We start from the raw sequence: 13,799 nt of genomic DNA, 5'->3' as shown, positions 1-13,799 counted from the left end.
CTCCTTCCTCCTTCCGGCGGAAAAGAGTTCTTTCTGGTTTCCGGGGCGTGAGGGGAAGTCCCGCCCCACGTAACAGCGTGAGGTCCTGGGCCGCTACGAGGCGTCGCTCGTAGGCACGAATAGGGTTAGGCGGCCGACGGTTCCGTGGAGGGATGCCAACCGCCCGGTGGGGTCGGCCGAAGGAACACCTGGACTGGGGGTTGTCGTTTCTGGGTCCACGGCCGCGGTCAGAGGCCCCGGAGCCGTTCAGCGGGCCTTGGGAGGGCGGCTTGGAGACTCCATCTCCTCAGAAAACAACCTCCTTCTCCCACGGATGTCCTCTGGGAAATTAAGGCTTCCTACCGCCAGCTGCCCTTGTTTTTTGCTTTGCTTCACCTGTCCCGTTCTGTATTTAGTTTTTTACTGTCTGTCGTTTACCTGTGTAGTCCCATATCTTGCTGTAATAATAGTTACCGTTTGCTGAGCATTGGCAGTACGTCTCACAGTAGTAGCTCATAAGCGTCTGACTGCTAGGACTGTTGGAAGCTCAGTACTTCCCTTACCGTGGTTGCGATTGGGCCCCTACGTAGTCTTGAGCTAGACTGTGGATGTGGCACTTTCAGGCCTGGGAAGATAGAATTAAAATTACTGTTGTCTTAGTGTCCTAGGGCTGTCATAACGAAGTAACAAATTGCATGGCTTGAAACAACGGATATTTAATCCCTCACAGTTCTGGAGGCTGGACGTCCGAAATAAAGGAGTCAGCAGGATCATGCTTCCTCTGAAACTCTAGGTAAAACCCCTTATTGCCTCTTCCTAGTTTCTGTGGTGCCCAGCGATCCTTGGCCTTTTTTGGCTTGTAGCTACACCACGCCAGCCTCTTTAACTCTGTTCTCAGAGGGTGTTCTGTCTGTATCTCTTCTGTTGGAAGAATCCCAGTCATCTTAAAGGGCCCACCCTACTCCAGTATGACCTGATGTTAACTACTTACATCTGCAGTGACACTATTTCCAGATAAAACACATTCTAATGTCGGGGAAGGACATGAGTGTGTGTGTGTGTGTGTGTGTGTGTGTGTGAGAGAGAGAGAGAGGGAGACCCTCCAACGGGATAGCTGTCAAAGAGCTTGAGAAGTACGCAAGCCAAACACCACTGACAATAGTTTACCTTTTTTTTTTAAAAAAAAACTTTTGTTTGGGGGGGGAATAAGTTTACACACACACACAGACACACACATACAAATACACACACACACACATTTTTTTTTTCTAAATAGAGGTACTAGGGATTGAACCCAGGACCTCATGTATGCTAAGCAGGCCCTCTACCACTGAGCTATACCCTCCCCCCAAATATTGACCATGAATAGCTGTACTACAAGTGAATTCAAATATAGTTCAGTAGGATCTCAGAAGTTTTCATGGACATTTGGGTTATTCCCTTGATAGGTGGGTAGAATTTAGATGTGCCATCATAGACAGCATGCTAGACAGACATCACACATCAGGAAGCACAGGCTGACACGTAAAATAAGTTAGGTTAAAGCAGGAGGGATCTTGAATGCAGGCTGAAGAGTTTGGCATCTGCTCTTTATATAAAATGAGTAGATTGAAGTGTTTCACAGTGGGGTTGTGCTTTGAAGATTAATTAGAAACTTGAGCCAAACTTACTTTGTGTTACTTATTCCAGTTTTCTTAAGAAAAGTCTTAAATCCTAACCTCTGAGCATATCCTGTGTTTTTTCATCCTGGGGTGTCTGCTCACGCTGTCTGTCCCTTAAACCTGGAATGCTGCTTTCAAGCTGCACAACTTTTACTTGTTGAATTTTTTTCTTGGAAAACTGTGCTATGATATGAGGTGGGGGAGGAGAGTTGTTCAAATTATTTTATACTATTAGCATTCCCCTAATAGCAAAACCTGACCAAAAAAATAGCACAAGGGAAAAAAACAAAACAAAACAAAGATCAGGCTCATTTGGTAGCTTGATGCTCAAAACACCCAGCTAGCTCCTTTTAGATACATCTCTAAAAGGAAAAGGAGACATCAAGAAAAGTCTCAAGTGGAACAGCCAAATGAAACAAGCGGAATTGCTAACCTGTCAGCACTCCCTGTGACTCCAACAGCTGCACATGAGTGCCCTCCAGTGCCAGGGAAGTGAGCAGAACTGCAGGAGCATAGGTGCTCCTGGTGAAGTGACCTGTTATCTTTTTCTTCCTCTTCTTGATTGGCTGTTGCCTGCTATTAACTCCCATAGTAACTAGTCAGCCCCCTGCATTCTACTCCATTCCAACTGTCCGTATAGATGGACACACCTAGACTCACAGATGCTATGACCCCTGAAGATAAAAATCTGGCTTTTTTTTAAACTCCATACCCTCCATATCACCTAGCTTTGAAAAAGCCATCACCCAGACATTGTTGCCACGTTTGAAGGGACAGAGAGTTGTATGAGGAAAACTGTTTGAAAGTTCTGAAAAACAAAAAGGAAGGCTTACATGAAGGAAAGGTGCATCAAGACCTTGAACATGAGGATTCAGTGCTATAAAGATGTGATTTCTCTTGAAGATAATCCAATATTTTTTTTCTAGCAATTACTCTCTGATTTTTCCAGGAGAACATTTCACACTTCCTCTCTTTCTCCAGAACTCTCCCCACCTCCTCAATTTCTTATTGATAAAATAGAAGCAATCAGGATATAGTCCCACACTCTCAGTCCTCCCCATGCCCCCATCTGCCCACCTTCCCAAATCTGTCCCACATAACTTCCATCCCATTAGTATGGGTCAGTCTGGGCTCTTATTTACACCCAGTCCCTCCATCTGTGAACTAGACTCCATCTCCTCTCAACCACTCAAGGACTGTGATCCTGCCATTCTTCCTCTCTTTTCTGAATTGCCAGTTTTTCCCTCTACTGGATGATTCCCTGTAGTTTACAGATAGATTTTAATAACTGCTGTCATTTACAAAAATATCCTTCCCTAATATTCTATTGCAGCCCCTACTCCATTTCTCTGCTTTCATTTACAGCAATACTCCTTGAAATTATAGATTCGTTGTCTTTATTTTCTCATCTTCTACTGTCTTTAACCCACTCCAATCTGACTTTCATCCCCACCACAGCAAACCATTCTCGTTATGTCTCCTAGAATCCCTTGATGTTGAAAAACTGCCACAGACAGCTCATGGGCCACATCCTATTCCTTCCCCAAACAGCATTTCAATCAGCTCATCTCTCCCCACTTGATATTCTCTTCATTTGTTCCCAGGACAACACACTCTCCTGGTTTTTCTCCTACCTTGCTGGCTGCCCTTTCTCAGTTTTCTTTGCTGTCTTCTCCTGTTTCTCCCAAGCTCTTACGTTAGAAAACTCTAGGATATGATCCTCTTTCCTGTCTACACTGATGTTCTAGTTGGTTTCCTCTAGTACAGTGACTTTAATCATCTCTATTTTGTTGCGCTTCAAATTGTCTCTTTAGTCTTGACAGTTCCTCTGAACTCTAAACTTAAACTTCCAAACATTAACTTCATATCTCCAATTTGATGTATAATATGTATCTCAAACTTAACATGTCTAAAACTAAGCTCTTGACTTCTGCCACCCTCAAACCTGTTCTTCCCATAGTATTCCTCATCTTATTAGGGTGCCAGCATTCACCCAGTCGCTGAGATCAGAAACCTTGGAGTCATCTTTGATGCCTCTTTTTCAAAAATATTCTATATCCAACCTATTAGCAAATGAGTTCTACCTTTAAAATATATACTGAATCAGATCACTTTTTTCCCCTCCTACAATTACTAACCCAGTCCTAGCCACCAGCATCTTTGCCTGGATTGCTGGCTGAGCATCCTTACTGGACTCCTTCCCTTGTCCCTCTATTCCACACAGAAACCAGAGTAATCCTCTTAAATCACCAGTCACTCTCCCATGACAAAGTGCCCAATGACTTTTCATCATACTTTGAAAGAAAATCCTAAATCCCGACCATGGTCTTGCGGGGTCCTATGAGATCTCTGCCCCAGATGGCCTCTCTAGTCCATCTCCTACCACTATGCCCCTTGCTCTGAACACTTGAGCCATTCTCTGGCTTTCTTATTCCTCAAACATGTCAACTGTGTTCTTACCTCACAGCCTTTGTATTTGCTACTCTCTTTGGAACCATCATCCCCTAAAATATATGCCTGACTTGACCCCTCATTTCATTCTGGGATAGGGTTACCAGATACAATACAGGATGCTCAGTTACATTTGAATTTCAAATAAATAATGCATAATTGTTTAGTATGTACATCTCAAATATTTGCCGTTTATCTGAAATTCAAATTTAACCGGGTGTCCTGTATTTTTATTTGCTAAATCTGCCAATCCTTTTCTGAAGTTTTTATTGTTTTAGTTCACGGAAGAGGCTGCCCTTTCCTGGCTCTTGCCTCAGTTTCAGCTTTCCTGCTGGCACAAGCCTATGCCTCAGGTATTAAAATCCAGTCCCTACAGCAGGTATTTGGTTGCATTACTTTGTGGATCATGGGGCTTCAAGTCCCATTGTTGCAGGCTTTTTATTTAGGACACCTAAATATTCTCTCTCTCTCTCAATATATATGTATAAAATAGAGGCAAATATATATATGTAACTGAGCAAGGTTCTATGGGGCCTTCCCAGGACAGACCCCCACCCCCACCCTGCAGTATACACCACCTGCCTCTTTTTTGTAGAAAAACGTTAGCCCCCTATGCCTTTTCCAAGTTCCAAAGAATAAATTTAATCAGAGAAATTAGACCAGTGAGAAAATGCAGAAACAAAGGAAAACAGTCAAGAAAGACAAAATAATAATAGTCTAGTCATTAAACAAAGTCTAGGACTTTTGGATTTTCCCTCAAGGGCTATAGAAAATATTCTGAGCCAAACCCTTCAAGCTGTTTTGCAGATACTGAAACCCCCACAAGATGGAAGAAGTTACCTGTATGCTGTCCACAAGTATGTTGACCCCAGATGGGTTGGAACCAAAAGGTTGATGTTGACTCCCAATTACCTCACCGCCAACCAGCCAGTCAGAAGAATGTCCATGAGCTGATCCTTTACCACAGTCCAGTGTAGTAGATTGGCTTTACTGCATGCAAATGAGGGGACCCAAGTTTGGTTTGGTTATATATATATTACAAGCAATCAGGGTATATTTATAGAAAGAGAATCTGCTATATATATTATATGTATATATTTTTAAAATAAATTTAAAACCTGTTGCTTTCAGGCTCAACTATGAGTTTAGGTTTCTCTTAAAGTATTACAGGTAACATTTTAGTATGTTTGAAAAGGGAGACTTCATTTCCACGCGAATTCATCCTGCTGTCTTGTCCCATAGTTGACAATTTATTGATAATAAATTTCCTCACAGCCACTTGTTCCCTGTCTATTTCTATGTCTAAAATATGTCCTTCAAAGTTCATTGAGCTTTGATGTGTGTCTTCTACCTCTCTCTTCTGTGTAACCTTGTTAAGATTACATCTACTGGGGGGAGGGTATAGCTCAGTTGTAGAGTGCATGCCTAGCATGCACAAGGTCCTAGGTTCAATCCCCAGTACCTCCATTAAACAAACAAACAAACCTAATTACCTCTACTCTGGAAAACAAAACAAACAAAACCCAAAAAAATTTGTTTAAAAAAGATTACATCTACTGATTCATGACACCAAGGTTTAAATGTACAGCCAGCCCCTCACATCATGTTTATGATTTCAGAGTTTACCTTGGTGAAAACAGTTTCTCTTTTAGCTGGAATTTTATTCTAAGAATCACAAGGCCCTTTGCATGGCATCATGGGTTTGACTTTCCACTGGTAAAGAGTATGTTCCTTAAATATTTCAAGTGTCCCGGGAAGGGACTTTGTAGTGATGAAATAAAATCTCTATTTTATGGCAAGATGAGAAAAATTTAAACATAAAATTTTTCTTTGCCTATTTGGGCATCCTCCCTCCCCTTTAGTGTGTGTTGTGCACCCGCATTAACCAGACTTCCTTAGACAAGAACCTATTTAAGATTGAGGTGATGGTGGCTATGTGCTCTCTGTACCTGAGTGAGACGTCATTTGGCTAAGATGATGGGACATGAATACTGATATTTTACTCTGAATGGAAGAATGCTGGGTATTTTCTATGGGGGCAACAAATTTATTTAGAGAATAGCTTTTCAGTGTTTCATGCGTATGTACATGCTCGGAAGTTCTGAGTGTTCTCCTTTTCTCCATCACACCCTCACCCTGCGGTAGATACTTACCTGTAAGGTATGCTAAATGCTGGTAGGAGGGAGGGACAACTATTTCATGTGTGAATCCTGCCCTATGTCTCTCTCCTATACTCAGTGGGCCATGGTATTTCCTGGTTCTGCATCCATCTAGTGTTCTGTAGAGTGAATTAGTTTCTTCCTTGGCTGTATCTCTCACCCTCCAGTTCCTCCTACTTTTCCCCATCATTTATCATTCCTTCATCAACTTTCTATCTTCCAGAATTTTTTTGAAATCTCTGATCTACTGATGGTTCTTTTCCTATTCTTTTATTTAGATTTTTATGTCCCTTTTTTTTCTTAAGTATTATGTTAACGAGGTCTAAAGAGGGTGAGATGAAAAAAATCAACTGTTTTTTCTATCTCCCAAATATAACAAAAGACAATTCCATATCATTGCTTTCCAATTCTCACCATTAAAAACAACTAAAAGTCCATCAAGAGTTAATTGATTAAGCTGTGGTCTATTCATGCAAGAAATAGTAGGCATTCATTAAAAATGATGTGAATCTGTATTTTTGGCATCAATAACTAGGCAAGACGAATATGGGGAAAAAAGCAGGTTACAAAGCAATGAGTTATAAAACTATAAATTAGATACATGCATACATATGACTGAGGGGAGAAGGGAGCCCAGTTACAATAATGGTTAAATATGAGAGGTAATATCCAAAGTCCTTTGTTTTTATTTCTTTAGACATCTCTGTATCTTCTGAACTTTTTAACTGTTAGTACATTTTTAATAACCGGAATATATATAAATCTATTTTTGAGGTAATATAATGACTATCTATATACATAGAATTTTGTGTACATCTTGACTTCCTTAAGCTAAATTCTTATATTTAAATTATTTGTTCAAAAAATTATTTGTTCAAGAGAGTACATTATTTGAAGTTTTAAATCCATATTTCCAAATTTCCTCTCCAGGAAGAGTGCCACTACATATTTACCAGCAGTATTTGACAGTGCTACTTCCCTAGACCCTTACTAGGGCCAAGGAATGGTAAGTCATCACTCATTTTTCCCTTGTTAGCCAGTTTGATAGGTCATCACTTCTGGTGCTTTCTACAAGGCGTGTCTCATCTGAATAGCACTCAAGGGGTTATCCCTTTCAAACTGGTACACCTTCCAAAGTTTTTCTTTGCTTTCAGCTCTTTCTATGTCAACATCTTTTTTGTCTGTCTGGTTAATTTTCTTATGAGTAGTTATCAAAAGAACCACTTTAATACTTGGAGCCCTTCTCTACCTAGTCTGTAAAAATGTGACAACAAAAACAAATTCCTGAACTCATTTCATCAGATTTCAAAATGATTTTTCCTCTGGTTGAGGCAGTATAGGGAGGGAATTAGGAATGTGGGACTTACAGTCAGACTGCCTGAGCTCAAACCCTAACTCTGCAACAGCTTACCATCTGTAACCTTAGTCTCATTAATGAACTAGACTCGGTTCCCTCATCTATGTAATAAGGACTATGTGGAACTATCCATATAAGCACACAACACAGTGCTGGTACATAAAAAGCTCTTAAATTACGCTTATTACTACTATCAGCTACTGTTAAAAGAAGAAATACTCCAAAATAGGTACAATGCTATAGGCTGAATTGTGCCCCCCCCCCAATTTATATATGAAGCCATAACCCCCACTGTGATGGTATTTGGAGATGATGTTGGGAGATGATTGAGTTTGGATGAGATCATGAAAGTGGGGTCCTCATGATGGGATTAGTGCCCTTATAAGACAAGAAACCAAAGATTTCTGCCCTCTCCCTGCTAATGTTAGGAAACGGCAAGGAGACACTCATCTAAAAACCAGGAGGAGGGCCCTGGCAGACCTCCACCATGCTAGCACACTGATCTCAGGCTTCCAGCCTCGAACTGCAGGAAAGAAACTTCTGTTACTTAAGGCACCTAGTCTGTAGTGTTTTGTTGTAGCAGCCTGAGCTGATTAAGACATACAGGACCTGGATTATCATTCAGCATGAGACCTAAGAGACCTGGAGAGAAATAAAAGAGGAGTAATGATGATAGACCATGAGAAGGTTAGGCATGCACAAGGTACAGGGTATACAGTGCCTGACGCCAATGCTTCTCGTGTGTCTGTCTTCGCCCTCTAGGCTGCTTTTCTGTCATTGGAGAATAGCTGCTGTGATCTGGTCACTGTTTTCCCAAGCAACAAGAACTTGACCCACCTGAATGTGAGTGCCAATTTTGTGGAAGATTATGGAATGAAGCTTATTTATGAGGCTTTGAGTCATTCTGACCATAAAATTCAGAACGTGGACTATGTGTTCTGCAGCTTTACCTTTATATGGTATTTACTATGTAGGGAGTCTTTGGATGAGAAAGTTGGAATTTGAATCTGTTCAGAAGAAGCTGAATTCTAAGTAACTCATTTTTCTAGTGGAGTTCTCAGTAAGTCTTTTGTCTTCCTTATCCTCAACATAAAACAGGTTTTTTTTTTCTCATCTTCCTATGAAGCTCCACTTTTTCCTAGCGTTTTCTTTTTGTGTAAAATAATGCTCTTTTGTTACTAAGTTAGCATTAGGATATTAGAATAGGAATTAGAAATTTTCTACCCACAACTTCATTAAACAACTACTTTAAGGTTCACTTGTTCATTCTATATCTGAATAATTTTGTACACTTATTTATTCATTTAATACTACAGTTGATGCTTGAACACGTGGGGGTTAGTGACATTGACCCTCCACATAGTCAAAATTCCATGTATAACCTTATAGTTGGCCTTCCACATCTGGGGTTCCACATCCACAGATTCAAAACTGTGGATTGTCACTATTTATTGAAAAAAATCTGCATATGAGTGGGCCTCCACAGTTCAAACCCATTTTGTTCAAGGGTCAGCTGTATTTCATTATTGCTCTTCACTTATAATATTTACATAATATTTTATAGAACCCCATTATCTCTGGCAGGAAGTTGGTGATGTACAATATGTGTGGCTAGTGGATGTCAGTCTGCCCACTCAAACCAGGGCCCAAGAGAGGAGATGGTTTGTCCACCAAAGTATAAGTTTCAGCCTCCAGCATTTTTAGGCCAATAAGCTCAAGGTTTATAATATTTAGAGGGGATTTTGTTTTGAGAAATTGATTTGAGTTTAGCAGTTTGTCAAGAGAGGCATAAAATTTCTAGAATATAAATGAATGTTAATAGAAGAGAGAGGAGATTTAGAATATTTGATTATCCTGATTAAGTCATTTTCCTCTGGAAGGAAAACTTATGTGAAACTTTGCATAACTAGATGATCATTCACTTATAAAACAGGGAGATAAATGATTTTTATCATAGAAATAAAATTGGAATATATAAGCACACCTGTTTCAAAGACTGTTGATCAGAAACTTCTCTTGAGGTACTGTCTCCACTGCTGCCTGAAATGGTCACCAGGGTTTTTGTTTGGTTTTGTTTTTGTTTATAGTATAATTGACATTATATTAGTTTCAGCTGTACAACATAATGATGTGATATTTGTATACACTGTGAAGTGATCACCACAATAAGTCTAGTCAACATCCGTTACCATACATGGTTACAATTTTTTTCCTTGTGATGAAGATTTTTAAGAACCACTCTCTTAGCAAATCTCAGATATGCAACACAGTATCATTAGTTCTAGTCACCATGTTGGACTGGCCATTCCATCCCCATGCTTTGTTTATAGCTGAAAGTTTGTAACTTTTGACCTTCTTCACCCATTTTGCTCCCCACACACATCCCAGCAACCACCAATTTGTCCTCTGTATCTATTAACTTAGTTTTTGTTGTTGTCTGTTTTGTTTTTTAGACTCCATATATAAGTGAGATTGTACAGAGTTTGTCTTTCTCTGTCTGACTTATTTCACTTGGCATAATACCCTCTAGGTTGATCCATCTTATTGCAAATGGCAAAATTTCATTCTTTTTATGGCTGAATAGTATTCCATTGTCTATCTATATCTGTATCTATATCTGTATCTATATCTATATATCACATCTTTTTTATCCATTCATCTGTTGTGAAGATTTAGGTTGTTTCCGTGTCTTAGCTATTGCAAATAATGGGGCATCATTGGGATGTACATATCTTTTCAAATTAGTGTTTTTGTTTCCTTTAAATAAATACCCAGTAGTGGAATTGCTGGATCATATGGTAGTTCTATTTTTAATTTTTTGAGGAATCTCCCTACTGTTTTTCATAGTGGCTGCAGCAATTTACAATGCTACCTAAAGTGAAAAAGTGTTCCTTTTCTCCACAGCCTTGCCAACACTTGTCTCATGTCTTTTTGATAATAACCATTCCAGCAGGTGTGAGGTGGTATCTCACTGTGGTTTTGATTTGTATTTTCCTGATGATTAGGAACGTTGAGCATCTTTTCATGTGTCTATTGGTCATCTGTATGTCTTCTTTAGAAAAATGTCTATTCAGATTCTCTGCTCAGTTTTTAGTTAGATATTTTTGCTATTGAATTGTATGAGTTCTTTATATATTTTGGATATTAACCCTTTATCAGATATATGATTTACAGATATCGTCTCCCATTCAGTATGTTATCTTTTCATTTTGTTGATGATTTATTTTGCTGTGCGGAAGCTTTTTAGTTTGATGTAGTCCTACCTATTTGTTTTGTTTTTCTTGCCTTTGCTTTTGTAGTCAAATCCAAAAAATTGTTGCCAAGACCAACATCATGGAGCTTTACTACCTATTCTTCTAGGAATTTTATGGTTACAGGTCTTACATTCGAGTGTTTATTCCATTTTGAGTTAATTTTTATATACACTGTAAAATAGTCTAGTTTCATTTTTTTGCATATGGTTGTCCAGTTTTCCCAACACTATTTATTGAAGAGACTATCTTTTCCATATTGTATATTTTCACTTCCTTTACCATAAATTAATTGACCATAGGTTTACTTCTGGGTTCTCTATGCTGTTCCATTGAATGTCTGTTTGTATGCCAATACTATACTGTTTTAAATACTATAGTTTGGTAATATAGTTTGAAATCAGGGAGCATGATGCCTCCAGTTTTGTTCTTTCTCAAGATTGCTTTGGCTATTCAGGGTCTTTTGTGGTTCCATACAAATTTTAGTATTGTTTGTTCTATTTCTATGAAAAATACCATTGAAATCTTGATAGGGATTGCATTGAATTTGTAGGTGGCTTTGGACACTTTAACAATATAAATTCTTCCAGTCTATGAGTACTTTATATCTTTTGATTTATTTTGTTTTCTTCAAATTCTTTCCATCAATGTCTTATAGTTTTCAGTGTAAAGGTCGTTCATCTTCTTGGTTAAATTTATTCCTAGATATTTTATTCCTTCTGATGCAATTGTAAATAGGATTGTTTTCTTAATTTCTCTTTCTCATAGTTGATTGTTAATTTGTAGAAATTCAACATATATATATTTCCTACAACTTTACCGAATTCATTTATTAGCTCTAGCAGTTTTTTGGTGGAGTCATTAGTGTTTTCTATATATAATGTCATCTGCAAATAGTGACTGTTTTACTTCTTCCTTTCCAATTTGGATGCCTTATATTTCTTTTTCTTGCCTAGTTGCTCTGGCTAAGACTCCTGATACTCTGTTGAATAAAAGTGGCAAGAGTGGATATACTTGTCTTGTTCCTGATCTTAGAGAGAATGCTTCCAGCTTTTTATCATTGAGTATGATGTTAGCTCTGGGATTGTCATATATGGACTTTATTATGTTAAGGTACATTTCCTCTATGTGTGCTTTGCTGAGAGTTTTTATCATAAATGGATATTGAATTTTGTCAAATGCTTTTTCTGCATCTATTTAGATGATCATATGATTTTTATTCTCAGTTTGTTAAAGTGGTGTGTCACATGTGGATGTTGAACCATCCTTGCATCCCTGGAATAAGTCCCACTTGATCATGGTGTATGATTTTTTAATGTATTGTTGAATTTTGTTTGCTAATATTTTGTTGAGGATTTTTGCATCAGTGTTCATCAGGGATATTGGCCCGTAATTTTATTTTCTTGTGGTAACCTTGTCTGTTTTTGGTATCAGGGTAGTGCTGGCTTTATAAAATGAGTTTGGAGGCATTCCTTCTTTTATGTTTTGGAAGAGTTTGAGAAGGATTGGTATTCTTCTTTGAATGGTAGAATCCACCTGTGAAGCCATCTGGTCCTGGACTTTTGTTTGTTGGGAGATTTTTGATTACTGATTCAGTCTCCTTATCTCCTTACTAGTAATCAGTCTATTCAGATTTTCTTTTGCTTCATGATTAAGTCTTGGAAGGTTATATGCTTTTTAAGAATGTATCCATTTGTTCTGGATTGTCCAATTTGTTGATGCATAATTGTTCATGGTAGTCTCTTATGATCCTTTGTATTTCTTTAGTATCAGTTTTAATGTCTCCTCTGTCATTTCTGATTTTAACTATTTGAGTCATCTAAATAGCAGGCAAAGAAAAACAGTGGAGAACAATAATACTGGAGAACAATAATTTGAGTTTGACCGTTCACTGAAAACTATAAAGGTCAGATGATAGTGGGAGAGAATCTTTAAAGTACTGAAAGAAAGACTGTTAATACAAAATTATACACCCCAATAGGATGAAGATGAAATAAAGTTATTTTCAGATAAAATAATTCATCTAAGAGAACTCATCACCAGCAGATCTTCACCACAAGAAATGCTGAAGGAAATTCTTCAGGCTAAAGGGAAATGATACCAGGGAAAAACTTAGGCCTTCAAGAATGAATGAAGAGGATCAGAAGTGGTAAATACCTGAGTAAATATAAAAGAGTATTTTTTGCTTCCTACTTTCTTTAAAATACAGGATAGTTTAAAGCAAAAATATTATCTTGTGGAGTTTATAATGTGTGTAGATATGATACATATAACAAATATAGCATAAAGGGTGGGGCCGGGATGGTAGTAAATGGACCTATTTGGTTACAAGACTTCTACATTTTATGTGAAGTTGTACAATATTATCCCTAAGTAGATTGTGAACACTTAAGTGGTTACATTGTAATACTAGAAGAACAGCTAAAATATATGACAGAGAGGTAGAGCTATCTATCAGTAGATAAAATGAAATTCTTAAAAAAAATTGATTATTGCCAAAAGAAGACAGGAATGGAAGAACAAAGGAACAAAAATAAGAAGGGAAAAAACAAATAGCACGTCAAACTCCAACCATATCGATGATTACATTAAACATCTATGGACCAATTTAAAGGCAGAGATTGCCAAAAAAAGGAAGAGTCAACTATATTTTGTCTACAAGAGATGCACTTTAAATATAAAGACACAGACAGATCAAAAGTAAATGGATGGTAAAAGATATACCTGCAAATAGTGAGCATAATATCAGATCAAATAGACTTCAAAGCAAAAAGTATTAGCAGAGATAGGGAGTGACATCCATAACCATAAAATATCAATTCATCAGAAAAAAATAACAATAATAAAATCCTTATATATCTAATAATAGAATTTCAAAATCCACAAAGCAAAGTTTGACAGAATTAAAGACAGAAATGGAAACCTCACAATCCTAGTTGCA

At 38.0% G+C, this 13,799-nt stretch overlaps 1 protein-coding gene across 8 annotated transcripts in view; it reads left to right on the top strand.

Annotated features, from left to right (window-relative positions):
* Positions 1–17: 17 nt before the first annotated feature.
* Positions 18–13,799, top strand: part of AP3B2 (adaptor related protein complex 3 subunit beta 2) — a 51,139-nt gene continuing 37,357 nt past the window's right edge. For 6 of the 8 annotated variants that reach the window (XR_012064805.1, XM_072950868.1, XM_072950867.1 and 3 more), the window contains exons 1-4: positions 668–772; positions 7,181–7,256; positions 8,370–8,450; positions 12,840–13,007. The gene's annotated coding sequence lies outside the window, so the exon portion shown is untranslated. Of the gene's footprint in view, positions 125–639; positions 773–7,180; positions 7,257–8,369; positions 8,451–12,839; positions 13,008–13,799 lie in introns of those variants that run through there. The other 2 variants (XM_072950866.1, XM_072950869.1) reach the window with 2 other exon arrangements.

This window comes from Vicugna pacos, chromosome 27, assembly GCF_048564905.1.
Source record: "Vicugna pacos chromosome 27, VicPac4, whole genome shotgun sequence".
NCBI lineage: Eukaryota > Metazoa > Chordata > Mammalia > Artiodactyla > Camelidae > Vicugna > Vicugna pacos.
The sequence above is the reverse complement of the archived record's forward strand: the minus strand, read 5'-3'. Positions and strand labels throughout refer to the sequence as shown.